This window comes from Tiliqua scincoides, chromosome 14 (genome assembly GCF_035046505.1).
Source record: "Tiliqua scincoides isolate rTilSci1 chromosome 14, rTilSci1.hap2, whole genome shotgun sequence".
Lineage (NCBI taxonomy): Eukaryota > Metazoa > Chordata > Lepidosauria > Squamata > Scincidae > Tiliqua > Tiliqua scincoides.
In genome coordinates, this window is record NC_089834.1 from 12595636 (window position 1) to 12609695 (window position 14060).

General features: G+C 50.1%; 1 pseudogene; it reads left to right on the forward strand.

Moving 5' to 3' along the window:
• The first annotated feature begins 13456 nt into the window (after nucleotides 1-13456).
• Nucleotides 13457-13579, forward strand: LOC136634600 (5S ribosomal RNA; annotated as a pseudogene).
• The last annotated feature ends 481 nt before the right edge of the window (nucleotides 13580-14060 follow it).

A 14060-nucleotide genomic window follows, 5' to 3' on the forward strand; every position in this document is an offset into this window, starting at 1 on the left:
GCCACAAGCTTTTGAGTCACGCAGAACCTTTGCTCTGGGAAACAGGCGTGTGGAACCGCTTCCCCATCCGTCCTCCTGCCAGATGTTCAGGGGTGGGCAGCTCTATTTTAATTATTCTTTGGAAACAGGTGCCTGGACCGCTGAACTAATTAAAACACCATTTAATCAAACGGAATGGCGGGCATGACATTGCTGTTGATGAAACTTTCTTGCCCATTAACTCGTGGAGGCTGGAGGACACCTCCGGTGACACTGTCCTTTCAGTTACTGGTCCGCCGACTGCCGTCGCTTCCCCGTGGCTCCGAAGGCCGGCCCAGATTGGGCATCTGGGGGCCGCAACCCACATTACGGCGGCCGTTTTGAGGGCACGGCTTGGTGGGTAATTGCTAATCGGAGTTTTTTTAATTATCTTGTTTGAATTGTCTCTCTCCCCTTTCACCTTTCCCTTAATGAAATCACAGGTGAGCGAGGCCTCCGACAGAATTAATTTGACAGCTCAGCACGGCCCATGAGGTGCTCCTCTCCTCGGAAGAGAGAGACTCGTTTGGTGCCTGGAGGGCCGGAACAATGCCGTGTTTATGCAAATTCCCCCTTCATCACGCTGAAGAGGCTTAATGGGGCTCTTTGGAGAGGCCGGCAGCGCCTCACATTTACTGTTCCAGGGGGAGTCAATCAGTGCCTCGTTAGCTTGGCTAGTCCAGGCTTGCACTTGGCTGCACCAGGGTGACCTGCTCGCTGCTCAGTGCAGGAATCTGGGCCATTTCTGCATACCTGCCCTCTGCCCACGGACATGTGACAGAATAAGATATCCATGCATGCATCCATTTCCTTTTGTCTAGGCTTTGTGAACATATGGATTCAGGCCATGGACTCTGAGTGGCAGCAAAATGGGGGGGGGGGTGTCTGGAGGCCTTTCCTTGATCTGTTGTATGCAAGTCCTATAGCTAGAGATGCCAGGGACAGAACCCTCTGCAGGAACACCAGGTGCTCCACCGTGAAACTATGGCTGCTCCCTCCCTAAAAACAGTAGTGCCTTCATGTTCTACACCAGGGGTGCCCAAACCCCAGCCCTGGGGCCACTTGCAGCCCTCGAGGGCCTCTCAGTGTGGCCCTCAGGGAGCTTCCAGTCTCCAATGAGCCTCTGGCCCTCCGGAGATTTGTTGGAACCCACTCTGGCCCGACGCAACTGATCTCAGTGTGAGGGCGACTGTTTGACCTCTCATGTGAGCTGTGGGATGAGGGTTCCCTCCACTGCTTGCTGTTTCACTTCTGGGATGCAGTAGCAGCAGCAAAGGAAAGGCCAACCTTGCTTTGTGCAAGGCCTTTTATAGGCCTTGAGCTATCATAAGACCTTCATTCATTCTATCAGTTAATCTTTAATATATTCATTTATGTAAACTTATGTAAATTTATTCAAATTTTAAATGTAAATTAATTCTTTTTTTTCCCCGGCCCCTGACACAGTGTCAGAGAGATGATGTGGCCCTCCTGCCAAAAACTTTGGACACTCCTGTTCGACACTGTAACAAGGCATCCCCAAGGCAAAAATAGGGACAGCAGCTTGCTGGGACTAGGACCAGGAAACAGGTTGGGGCATCGGGAACGGTGATAGGCTGGCAGTCCTGATCCTCAGGCTTGCCCCTCCCAGCCACTCCCCATCCTGAAATCCTTTTGCAAAGTCCCACTTCTCTCCGGCTGACAGTCCACCCAGCGTCCAACTCCCCTCCTGCCAGCCAGCCAGCCAGCCAGCCAAATCGCGCGATGCACACTAATAAAAACAAATTAACTTGTATAAGCATTAATTTTCCAGCTACACATACATCCTGGCCTCATTAGAGTCGGGATCCCAGGAGCCAGAGGTTTTGGCACATTGTAATGAGCACACACGGCGGAGGAAAAAGTCCTTCTTAATAGGATTTATTTGCTGTAATTGTGATTCAAGGCATACGGTCATTATCCGGAGGGGGAAAAACCGGCAGGGGCCCCGACAAGAAGGAAGAAGGTGCCCATTAAGGGATTTGCAAGGTGGCTTTGAGAGACCCTGCAGAGGTCAGTGCTTTGCCCACTGATGTCACATCCTTCTTCCCCCCCAGGGGGCGGGGCGTCAAACTCATTTCATAAAGTGGGCCGCAAAGCATTCATGGTGCATACTGAGGGCCGGAAGTGATGTCATTAAGCGGGAAATGACATCAAAGGATGGCCAGAAATAAGCACTTTCTTCTCATTTAGGAACTCGTTAGCTGCCAATGACTGAAGAGAAAATGAGCAGATCTCGGTCACGTTTTCGAAATATGAGGGAGCCCAGTTATGACATGGGCCACCCTTTCGGCAGTCACAGCTCAGCAGCTGAGAGGCGCTCGGTGAAGTGACACCGCGGCAGAAGTGGCGCTGCTGAAAGCACACCCTGTGTGATAATTGGGCTTGCCCAGCGGCTCGGCTGTGTCTCCCTCTTTCACCCCTTGCTCAAAGGGCAGCTCTGGGAGAGCCCAATTATAATAGTGGCTGGATACAGAGCTTCCCAGGGCTGAATCCGGCCCATGGGCCTTATGTTTGACACCCCTGCCTTAGGAGATGCCCCAGAAAGGGCTGGTGCAGAAGGGCCCACTCTAAAAGTGGTTGGTTGCTTCCTGGCTGTTGCTGGTGCAATATTCTGCTCCAGCCAGACTCCTTGGCCAGACAGATCCCCTGCTGAGCCCCCACACCTAACTGGACAGCTCCCAAGCCTCTGCACGCAGCAGGGAATCCAAGCCATGCCACTCAGGGCTGGCAGGAATTAGATGCCTCCATCTTTCTGGAGAGAAAAAAAAAGGAAGGATGAAGGAAAGCTGCCTTGGCCCCCCCCCCCGCCCCAACATTTTGCTGCTGCCTTTCTCAGAGCCAGATATCCCAGAGCTGAGACACCATCTCCCAGGACCCCCCCCCAAACATGCTCTGCGCAGGCGCCCTGCAGGAACCCCCCCTTCCACGGCATGCAGCAGAGCGAGGAGAGATGACAGATTGTGGCGCAAGAGGCAGGTGAACCCAGAGTGAGGAGAGGTCACCGTTCATTAATAAAGGCTAATTAGGAGGAAAACACATCAAAAATGGAGCACTAAATAATTCAGAAAGGTGCTAAGACGCTAATTAACGCATTATGGTCCTAGTCAGGTGTGCGTTTTCAATAAGCTTCGAAACCACAGTAAAGTCACCTTCGTACCTCACTTGCGAGCGCTGCAAAGAAATCTAGCTGGCCGCTGTTGGAAAGGGGAGATCAACAAGTATTAACCATGAAGTAGCACCAGGGGCATCGCTAGGGGGTGTGGAGGGTGTGGGCCTCACTGGGTGACACACACACACACGGGGGTGTGACACCACTACTAGCCAAAAAATTTTAAATCTTGGTATTTTTGCATAACACTATCATGTAATACATCAATCGACGTGTAATTTCATGCAGAATGCAATGGAAAAAAACCACCTTGAAATATCTCTATTTTATCAAAAAGTTATGGCCAAAAAACCAGCAAGGTGGGGCAATGTTACATCGTCATGCCCACTGCCCAGGGCTCTGCCCCCCCCCCCCCACTGCATGGGACGAGGTCCATCATAGGGGTGACACACTGGTCTCCTGCACTGGCTGGTGCAAACCCACTGAGTAGCGCTTCATTTGGTCTGTCCAGAGTCTCCCACCTGCCAGTTTCACTGAATCGCCCCAATTTCCAGGACTCCAAGGCCAGATTTGACATCACTGCGACCACATCCTTGGCTCTGGCAAGCTTGCTTTTTCCTACGTAAATAGCACATAATTTACCTGTGGATCAGGACCAAGGTAGATGGCCTAGGAGGGTTTTAAGACCACCCCCAGTGGTGGTCCTGGTCTGGTTCAGCCATGCGATAAGTGCTGTTTTGCTTCAGGGGGTAAAGCTTCCATGAGCTCCAGTTCTATTGGGATCATATAACTCAGGGGTGTCCAAAGTTCTTGGCAGGAGGGCCACATCATCTCTCTGACACTGTGTCGGGGGCCGGGGGAATTAAAGAGTCAATTTACATTTAAAATTTGAATAAATTTGCATTAAGTTTACATAAATGAATATATTAAAGGTGAACTTATATGAACAAATGAAGGTCTTGCAATAGCTCAAGGCCTATAAAAGGCCTTGCACAAAGCCAGGCTGGCCTTTCCTTCGCTGCCGCTACTGCATCACAGACGTGAAACAGCAAGCCGTGGAGGGAGCCCTCATCCCACACTCACGCGAGAGGTCAAACAGTCGCCCTCACGCTGGGAGCAGCTGCGTCGGGACGGTGCGGGCTCCAACAAATATCCGGAGGGCCAGAGGCTCATTGGAGACTGGGGGTTCCCTGAGGACCACATTGGGAGTCCTCAAGGGCCACAAGTGGCCCCAGGGCCAGGGTTTGGACACCCCTGATATAACTAATAGGATTGGCTATTGGGGTCAGCCGACTAAGCATTCAGGTGGGCTTGGCCTACCAGGTTTGCAGAGGTGAGATGCTGCAGCTTGATGGGAGGGGGACCATCTCATTCAAGAGATGGCATCCAACGCTGTTTGCATTCATATGTTGGATAATAATTTTTTATTCGAAGTTTGTCAGGGTGGATCTGGTAAATTGGCCACTTGTAACTTGGAGATTACATTAATTCAAACCCACAAAAAACCTGAGCATGGGAATGAAAGAGACTGCTGTGGACTCAGGGAATGAAAGAGACTCAGGGGAAAGAGACTGCTGTAGACGCCACCTTCCAGCTCTCCTTTACTCCCAAAGCTCCTGGTTTCCCACTGGCATGCCAGCTCTTTCTTTTTTTTTTTTTTTTAAACACAACAACCCAAGACCCTGCTAAATATTTAAAGCCAAATCCTAAAGTCACCCTTAATAATATCCCTGAGACAAGCTGAAATGCATTAGGAAATGTAAACATTGGCTGCGGCAGTAGAGGAGACAGCTCAATTTTCCTTGCTGGATTAGAATAATCAAGATTGCCCTGTTAATAATACATAAATGTATATATTAAATTAAACCAAAGGCAGAGCTTCCAGCCAAACATACCAAAATATGATTAGAACTTCTCCCCCAACTCCCATTTCAGTTTTAATTTCTTTTTTCCCCGGGATTTCCAGGGAGGACTTGCTTTAAAAATAAATAAATAAATAAATAAATAAATAAATAAATAAATATAAACCACATTTCTGTTTTAAATAATGCAATCTCCCTGCATTTAAGATGTTGCTGATGGAAGAGCTTTGAAGATCTGTGAATTACTGACGTAATTGAATAAAAAATAATATCTGAAAGGAGAAGAGGAAAAGTTTTTGGCTCAATAAACACAAATCCTAATGAAATCACCTCAGCATAGAGGAGAGAGTGAAGGCTCGCTGCTGGATTTGCGCATATCCCAGTAATCCTAAACCTATTAGCACCGGGGCTCCAAATGAACCTTACAGCAAGGATTAAGACCAACAGGAGAAAAAAGAGGGGGTGGGAGATGTGGAGCGCAGGGAAGAGCCCCCTCCCCTTATGTTTTCTGTGGAGCGACTATCAGAACCTGGATTGGGACCATGGCAGGGGGGTAGACTTAAAGCCCCCCCCCCGTCTGTCTCCACATGCCACAGTCCTTGATTCATGGAGGAGCTTCAATCCCACTGCAATTTATGAAGGAAAAAGCCAGCACTAGGACATCCATCACACACTTCTTGGGACAATGAGTTCTTCGGAGCACAGGCAAAATCTCTGGTAGGACCGTTCAAAATGGCAGAAAACAAGCACTGGTGTAGAACTGTGGTACCTGTGAGACTGCGCTGCACATTGAGACCCCCCTGGCTCGAATTCCACTGCTGCCCTCGGCTCCCAGGTTGGGCTCAGGCCAGCAGCTCTCTCGTAGCCTCGGTCTTCTCCATCTGCGATATGGGAAGAATGAGCGCTGCTGGAAGGATCTCATCAAGACTGTCACAAACACGTGAAGCACTTTTTTGTGCACCCTCGGGAAGTGAGGGATGATTCTCAAACTGAGGGGTGCAAAATTTGGCTTACTGGGTTGCTCCTAATGAAAGTATTGCCAGGCTGATTTTCACTCCCCCCCCCCCCAACAAACCAGGCTACCTAGAATCTGTTGGGTTTCAGACAACGGTGGAGTTCCTTTTGGCTGCCTCCACCCTCTCCCTCCTGCTTCTCCTCTGTCTTTTTCATATTCCTTCTCCATCTTTGCCTCCTTAAGCCCCACTTTTTTGTCCCGCTTTCTGCTCTTTTTTAAGAATTCATTTCCAGCTGGAATTTCATTAACTAATTCTATACCCTTTTAAAAAAGCATTATGCAGGCCACCTTGTAAGTCATTGTGCTTTTAATTCAGGAGTTCTTCTGCCCCCCTCTACCCTTTCGTGTTCCACCTTTGGGATTTTCATTTTCAACATACCTGCCCTGAGTCTGCACAACTGTTACCCTGCACGTGCCTGATCTCATCTGATCTCAGAAGCTAAGCAGAGTCAGGTCTGGTTAGTACTTGGATGGGAGACCGCCCGGGGAATACTGGATGCCTGTAGGCTTATAACATAGTCTTTTGAGACGGAAGGTTGCCAACCAGCCGGTGCCCTGAGTCTCCAGCCAGTCCCCATCATTGATCCTGAGCTCTAGCGTTAAGAGAGGCACATCCAGAGAAACTGACTAGCAGGAGATTTGGGGTCAATCTCAAAATCTGTGGTTAACTTATGGAACTCCCTGCAGATCATTGTAAAATATCAGATACATTAATGGAGAAGAAGAGGTCTATTGACCACTGTTAGATGTGTGGATATTGCTGCCATGGTTTCTTTCTTTTTATTTCCCTATTTCTCTCTTTAAAAAAAAAAAGATTGAGCTGGTCCAGAGTCCAGCTTGCATATGGAGATGCATGCATGCCCCCTCCCCAATGCCAAAATCAGCATCATGGAACAAGTTGCAACCATGTCCATGAGTCATGTGAAGAGTTTTTCCTCCCCTCCCTCATCCCCCAATAAACATAATCAGTTCCTACACATCTGGGGCACAGACTTCAAGAATCAAGGACGTGGCTTCTAGCCCCTCTCATTTTAAAATCAGAACGCCGTCCTCTGAAGCATCCTTTGTCAGAATAATTTGCTCTTTAATACCTACACAGGCTTTGCAATTACGGTGCTGTGCAGCAATATTAATGGGGGCATTAATTTTCCTTAAGTGCATCTTTCCATCTCAGAAAACACGATTATTGCGAAGAGGCTGCTGGGTTCAAAATCAAGAAGCCTCCCCCAATTCTGCCGGGGAGCGGGCAGGGAGCAGTTGCACGAAATGGAGCGTGTAGGATAAGAACATAAGAACAGCCCCACTGGATCAGGCCAAAGGCCCATCTAGTCCAGCTTCCTGTATCTCACAGCGGCCCACCAAATGCCCCAGGGAGCACACCAGGTAACAAGAGACCTGCAAGGCTTCCTGGGAATTGTAGTTAAGAACATAAGAACAGCCCCACTGGATCAGGCCGAAGGCCCATCTAGTCCAGCTTCCTGTATCTCACAGCGGCCCACCAAATGCCCCAGGGAGCACACCAGATAACATGGATGGATAGATGGGATTGAGGACTCTGCACGGGGGGACTGTGGGAACCACAAAATGCCTGCAGCAAGAGGAAGAAAAGAGTCCCATGGCCAAGTGGCACAGCCTGCGCTTTGCAGGCAGAAGGGTCAGATCCTGGCACCTCCAGACAAGATTATCTGAGGCAACAGGAGCGGAAAATACCCCAGCCCGGGATCCTGGAGCCCCTGAACACGCTGGACCAAAATCAGGCTGCATCCCTATGCACCAAGGACAGTCCCTTTTTTCTGAGCCTGTTCCTGCCTTTGGGCAACGTTGGGCTAAAAACCGGTTCATGTGAGTTGCAAGTGCTTCTCCTTTTGCTCTCCTCCAAACCCCTTAAATCTCTGGGTGGCTTAGGGAGCAGGAAGAGTTCAAGAGATGGTCCTCGGAGATGTTCCGCTACTTTCTCACTCTTGTCTCTGATATAAAAACAGAGCCATTTTCAATCCATGCCCTCTGGGAGGAAATGTTTTTGCAAAACATCAAGGCTGCTGCGGAAACCTCCCCTTGCACCTGACCCACACCCCAGTGCCTTGCTGCTAGAAGAGTTTGGGGATAGAATCAGCACAGCTGGTGATGCAATAAGAACATAAGAAGAGCCCCACTGGATCAGGCCAAAGGGGGCCCTTCTAGTTCAGCTTCTTGTATCTCACAGCGGCCCCACCAGATGGCTCACGGGAGCACAAAAGACAGCAGGAGTCCTGCATCCTGGTGCCTTCCCTTGCACCCTGCATTCTGAAGTAGCCTAATTCTAAAGCCAGGAGTTTGCACAAAACCATCACGGCTTGTAACCTGTGATGGACGTTTCTTCTAGAATTCTGTCCAATTTCCTTTTGAAGGTACCTAGGCCAGACACCATCACCACATCCTGTGGCAAGGAGTTCCTCAAACTAACTACACGCTGGATCAAGAAATACTTTCTTTTGTCTGTTCTAACTCGCCCAATTTTAGTGGGTTCCCCCTGGTTCTGGTGTTGTGTGAGAGGGAAAAGAGAGGGAAAAGAACGTCTAGGGAGGTATGTGGGGCGGCGGCAAGAAATAGGGCCTTCTCAGTAGTGGCACCAACGCTATGGAACTCCCTTCCCCTTGACTTAAGAATGGCTCCCTCTCTTGAGACCTTTCGGCGAGGCCTGAAAACCCTTCTGTTTAAACAAGCCTTCTGAGTTCTCGGCCTTTTTAACATCTTTTTAAACATCTTTTAATATTTTTTACAGGCCTGATTCTTTTATGATTTGCTGCTGCTCTATGCTCTTTTTACCTATTTTTTATCTGACTGCTGTTTTTATGATATGTGTTAATATGTTTTTATTTGTTTTAAATTATGTTTTTTAATCTGTTGTGAGCCGCCTTGAGTCCCTTTGGGGAGAAAGGCGGGGTAAAAATAAAGTTATCATCATCATCATCATCATCATCATCTCTCTATCCACTCTGTCCATCCCCTGCATAATTTTGTATGTCTCAATCATGTCCCCCCTCAGGCACCTCTTTTCTAGACTGAAGAGCCCCAAATGCTGTAGCCTTTCCTCATAAGGAAGGTGCCTCAGCCCAGTAATCATCTTAGTCGCTCTCTTCTGCACCTTTTTTAGTTCCACTAGAAATCAACTCCCATCCTCCCCCCCAAGCAGATCCACCTCTAGGAGAAAGCAAAAAAGACTGGAGCCTTGAGTGACTGGCAACCAATTAGGCCTCAGGATGCAAGCTTCAGTCAGGTCACAGCTACCTGCACATGGAAAACAGCTGTCCCTTAGTGCTGGCGCTAATGTTCGAACATGTTGGGCAATAGATACCCCCAGCTCTGCCTGTCAGCTCTGTGCTGAAGCACCCAGGACGCTACCTGTGAATTTGGAGGCGACAAGGTTTCCTGCCCCCTCTGCTAACAGCAGCTGGTACCCTGCATTTCAAGGCGGAGGACAATGCAAGAGTAAAAGAGGACAAGGAAGTTTACTTGCCGCCAGTGCGAGGTGGAAACTGCAATTAGACATAATGGAGAAAGGCAGCCAAAGCCCTCCTGATGCCTTCCCTTCTATTACATGAGTGTCCTCAGGAGGGAAGCCTGCTTGGAGTTCAATTAGCCTTTTAATAAGTGGGTGAGCGAAAGCAAACCGAGAGAGCCAGTTGCTGGGAGGCTTTGCCTGGCGGAACAACAAAGCTGAGAGTGGAAGGCAGCAAAAAATCTGGGCCAGGCAGAATCCCCTCCATTCATGAAGGGGGACCGATGGGAGTCGAGGCCAGAACAGTGGAGAAGCGGGGCCCAAATGACCGGCTGGCAGTACACGGAAGAGATAAAAGGCGGTCCTCCTGCACACAATGCAGAATTAATGACTGGAATCCACTGCCAAGGGTGATGGACACTGGCTTGGGCGGCTGCAAGGCCCACTTGTGGAGAAGGAGGGCTCTCTCAGCAGCCACTAGTGATGGTGGCTTGCAGAGCTCCCATCACCTGGGGTAGCAGGTTGCTGAATTCCATTTTCTGGACAGCAGTGGCGCAACGGGTCTGTGGCCTTCCTGCCCTGCACATGGACCCCCTGGACACCTCTGGTGGTCCACTACAGGAAGGAGGAGGATGGACTCTATGGGTCATTGGCCCGTTCCTGCAGAATTCCTCTTAGGTTCTTATGAACCCAGGTTGCAGCAAGCATCTCCCAAGGCTGGAGGGAGGCGCTGTGTAACTTTAAATGAAGCGCATCTCTCCAGCACTGCTTCCAGCATCTTCTGCATGCCAAAGCAAAATGGGAAAGACACTAAGATGGATAGAGGTTCATCTTCCACAGACAGTTATTAAACTTTCCTCTGAGAGCCTGGGACTCACCCGGCCTCCCAGAATGAGCGATCTTGTTGATTGCTCTCCTGGAACGTAATGGGGGGGGGGAGGGAGAGTTTGATTTTGGAAGCAGGACTATAAAAGACACAGGGGAGAGAGAGGAGGGGAAGCTCATAGGAAAGGAGCAGGAGGAAACTGGCAAAGCCTATGTGTTCAGCGCAAGCTGAATAAAGCTGACTGTGGGGGGGGGGGGTAGCCCGAAATGACCCCTCTAGGTTCGAAAAGCCAGTGGGTGGTCAGAAGCAATGAAAGGGATCAAACCCTTGACCCTCTCCTGAGCTGCTGTCCCTGCCACAAATCTCTTTATGCTCCCCCCACTGGTAGGGTTTTTAATGCAGGCTAGAGCCCGATGCTCTAGCCCAGGAATGCCCAAACATTTTGGCAGGAGGGCCACATCATCTCTCTGACACTGTGTCGGGGGCCAGGAAAAAAAAAAGAATTAATTTACATTTAAAATTTGAATAAATTTACATAAATGAATGTATTAGAGATGGAACTTATATGAATGAATGAAGGTCTTGCAGTAGCTCAAGGCCTTTAAAAGGCCTTGCACAAAGCAAGGTCAAGCTTTCCTTCACTGCCACTGCTGCATCACAGACATGAAACAACAAGTAGTGGAGGGAACCCTCATCCCACAGCTCAGGTGAAAGGTTGAACAGTTGTCTTCATGCTGAAAGCAGTTGTGTCAGGCCAGCACAGGCAGGCTCCAGCAAGTCTCCCGAGGGCCAGAGGCTCATTGGAGACTGGGGGCTCCCCGCGGGCCTGACTGGGAGCCCCCGAGGGCCGCATGTGGCCCCTGGGCCGGGGTTTGGGCACCCCTGCTCTAGCCCACTACTCTCCTCTTCTGCCCCTCTTTAAAATGGCAAACCTACTTGCTTTTGGTGCCATGGAGGCCGGCAAGCATCCTTGTGCCAGCCAAGCCTCCTCCAGAGTAGTCACAGCCACGCTTTATGGTGTGCTGGCACAAGGGTTCGCCTGGGCCGAGCAGATCCTCTGGATTGTGCTCTTAGGCTGTAAGCATATTTTACTCACAGGAAACAAACATGGACCATGACACAAATCGCCCACTTTCTGCGATTGCAACCTGGTTGTGGAACTCCCTTCTAAGAGAGAGCCACTCGGTTCCTTCTCTACCACTCTTTCAGCTTAAGACAAAGTGCACCCTGTTCCCCAGCTTGCTTTGGGCGTCTCTGCAAAGAAAAGGTTTGCAGGGGTGAGCTGATCTCCTGGTTCTCTGTCTTCAGTTCCGTTTAAGTTTGGACTGTGGTTTCGGCCCCTGCAGAATGCGAAGGGTCACCACCCCAAGAACTGCGGGCGCCCGTCCTTGCCCCTCTTCTTCCTCCTGACAGACAGTTTCATTCCTTTGCTGTGCTGCCCCCAGTGGTCCTATGCTGTGAACTTTCACTCTGCAGCAAGATTAATGCCAAGGTGAAGCAACGGTGCTTTATCTCCCAGAACCCTGGAGACTGATGAGCCGTTTATTTCCAAGGCTAGAGATGCTGGCCTTCCAACAATGCCCTTGCGCTCAAGCTTCATCCCTCTTAATGCCACGTCGGCTGAAGAATAACTCCTGAGATTCTCGAGAGGACTCTGGTTCCCAAAAGCCTGACTCCCAGTGGCTGTTCCAAGTCGCGCTCCTCTGCCTCGAACACCAGCTCCACCTGCAGACTTTGAAAATGGGCATCTCCCTGCAATGGGAAGCTTCCTCTGCTGCTTTCTGAAGATAATAGTGATTGTTCAAAGCACAGGAACAAGCCAAGGTCATTTTTCCCCTAGTCAGCAGCCCTGCAGGGTTGGCCCAAGACCCCTGGAGCCCAATGTGGAGTGCAAAATTCCACCCCTGCCTTACCTGGTGGCACACCTGCTTCTGCCTCTGATGTGCCTCCCCCCATGCCCTGGGTGCAAAAGGAAGAGGGGGTAAGAGAGGGAGTGCCCCTCTTCCTAACTGGATCCAGAAAGCAGGAGGAGGAACTGTAGATGCAGGTGGACAGAGGTGAGAGTTGAGTGGTCCTCAATGGACCACTTCGGGTGAGATCCATCCTCGAGGTCAGGTTAGTGCACAGCCCTGAGTTTCTTAAGGGAAGTTTCTTAAGGGAAGAATAAAACTTGATGCTGCCCTAAGAGAATGTCCCAGGTTATGGGTTGCGCTCAAACCCTCCACCAGCTTCTCCCCACTTGAAACAGGCACTTGTTGAGGTTTCCTGGCTGGGTGATATTATTACTGCTAATTAAAAAAAAAAAGGCAGAGAACGAGAGAGACGGAAAGGAGCGCGATCGTTGTTCTTGTCTAATTGCAACATTAGGGACATTATATTTCACACCTCCTCGGCACAGTTGTCAACCCGCTATATAATGTTCCGCTCTTGCGTTTGCGGCATTCGGCAGAGTGCTAACAGGAGTTTTCCATTATATAATCAGCCGCCGTAAAAATCGGTAGTGCTACTTGGGGTGGTGGGGGAGATCCTACCGGTGGCGGGACCCAAAATCTGAGGAGGACTTCTTAGGTTTTTCAGTGACACACAAGAACACGTTGAAGTTGCTCTCCCCCCCCTTTTCTGATGAGCCTGAGGGCTAAATGGAGCCTCCATGCAGAAAGGCAGTCTACCTCAGAATACCAGACGGTGGGACAAATAATACAAGATGCTGGGCACAAACAATGGCATGGACTGTTGCCCTTGAGCCCTGCTAGTGAGCTTCCTATTGGCATTGGGCTGGCCAGTTTTGGATGTGGGGTTAGGGGAAGTTCTGGTGCAGTGCAGAAAGGGAAAGCTGAAGTCTCCTCCTGAGGACTCTCTGCCCTTTGCACTTAGACTGAGTGGTGGGTCTCACTCTGCTCCAGTAGCAGCTTACTGGCATGCATAGCTGATGCCACAGATTGGGCTGAGGGGGCAGATGGCCTCTGCTGGCATGCTTCCGTTGGCCTATTCATTGTCCTGCAGATGCCTGATCTTGTCTGATCTTGGAAGCTAAGCAGGATCAGGCCTGGTTAGTACTTGGATGGGAGACCGCCGGGGCATACCGGGTGCTGTAGGCTTCTACCATAGACTTTCAAGACTGAAGGTTGCCAACCATCTCCCTATACTGAACTCTATCTCCCGATCTCGTCTGATCTCGGAAGCTAAGCAGGGTCAGGCCTGGTTAGTACTTGGATGGGAGACCGCCTGGGAATCCCGGGTGCTGTAGGCTTCTACCATAGTCTTTCGAGACTGAAGGTTGCCAACCATCTCCCTATACTCAACACTATCTCCCGACCTTGTCTGATCTCGGAAGCTAAGCAGGGTCAGGCCTGGTTAGTACTTGGATGGGAGACCGCCTGGGAATCCCGGGTGCTGTAGGCTTCTACCATAGTCTTTCGAGACTGAAGGTTGCCAACCATCTCCCTATACTCAACACTATCTCCCGACCTTGTCTGATCTCGGAAGCTAAGCAGGGTCAGGCTTGGTTAGTACTTGGATGGGAGACCGCCTGGGAATACCAGGGGCTGTAGGCTTATCCCATAGTCTTTCCAGACTGAAGGTTGCCAGCCATTGTCCCCACTAACTGACGGGTCTCATCCTGCTCTGAAAAGCAGGATATGCCACACATGACAGAAGTATTTTACAGTCAGTGGACATGCATGGCCGGTGCGAGTAGCCAGGTCAACAGGACCCCACACAAAGCCCACTCC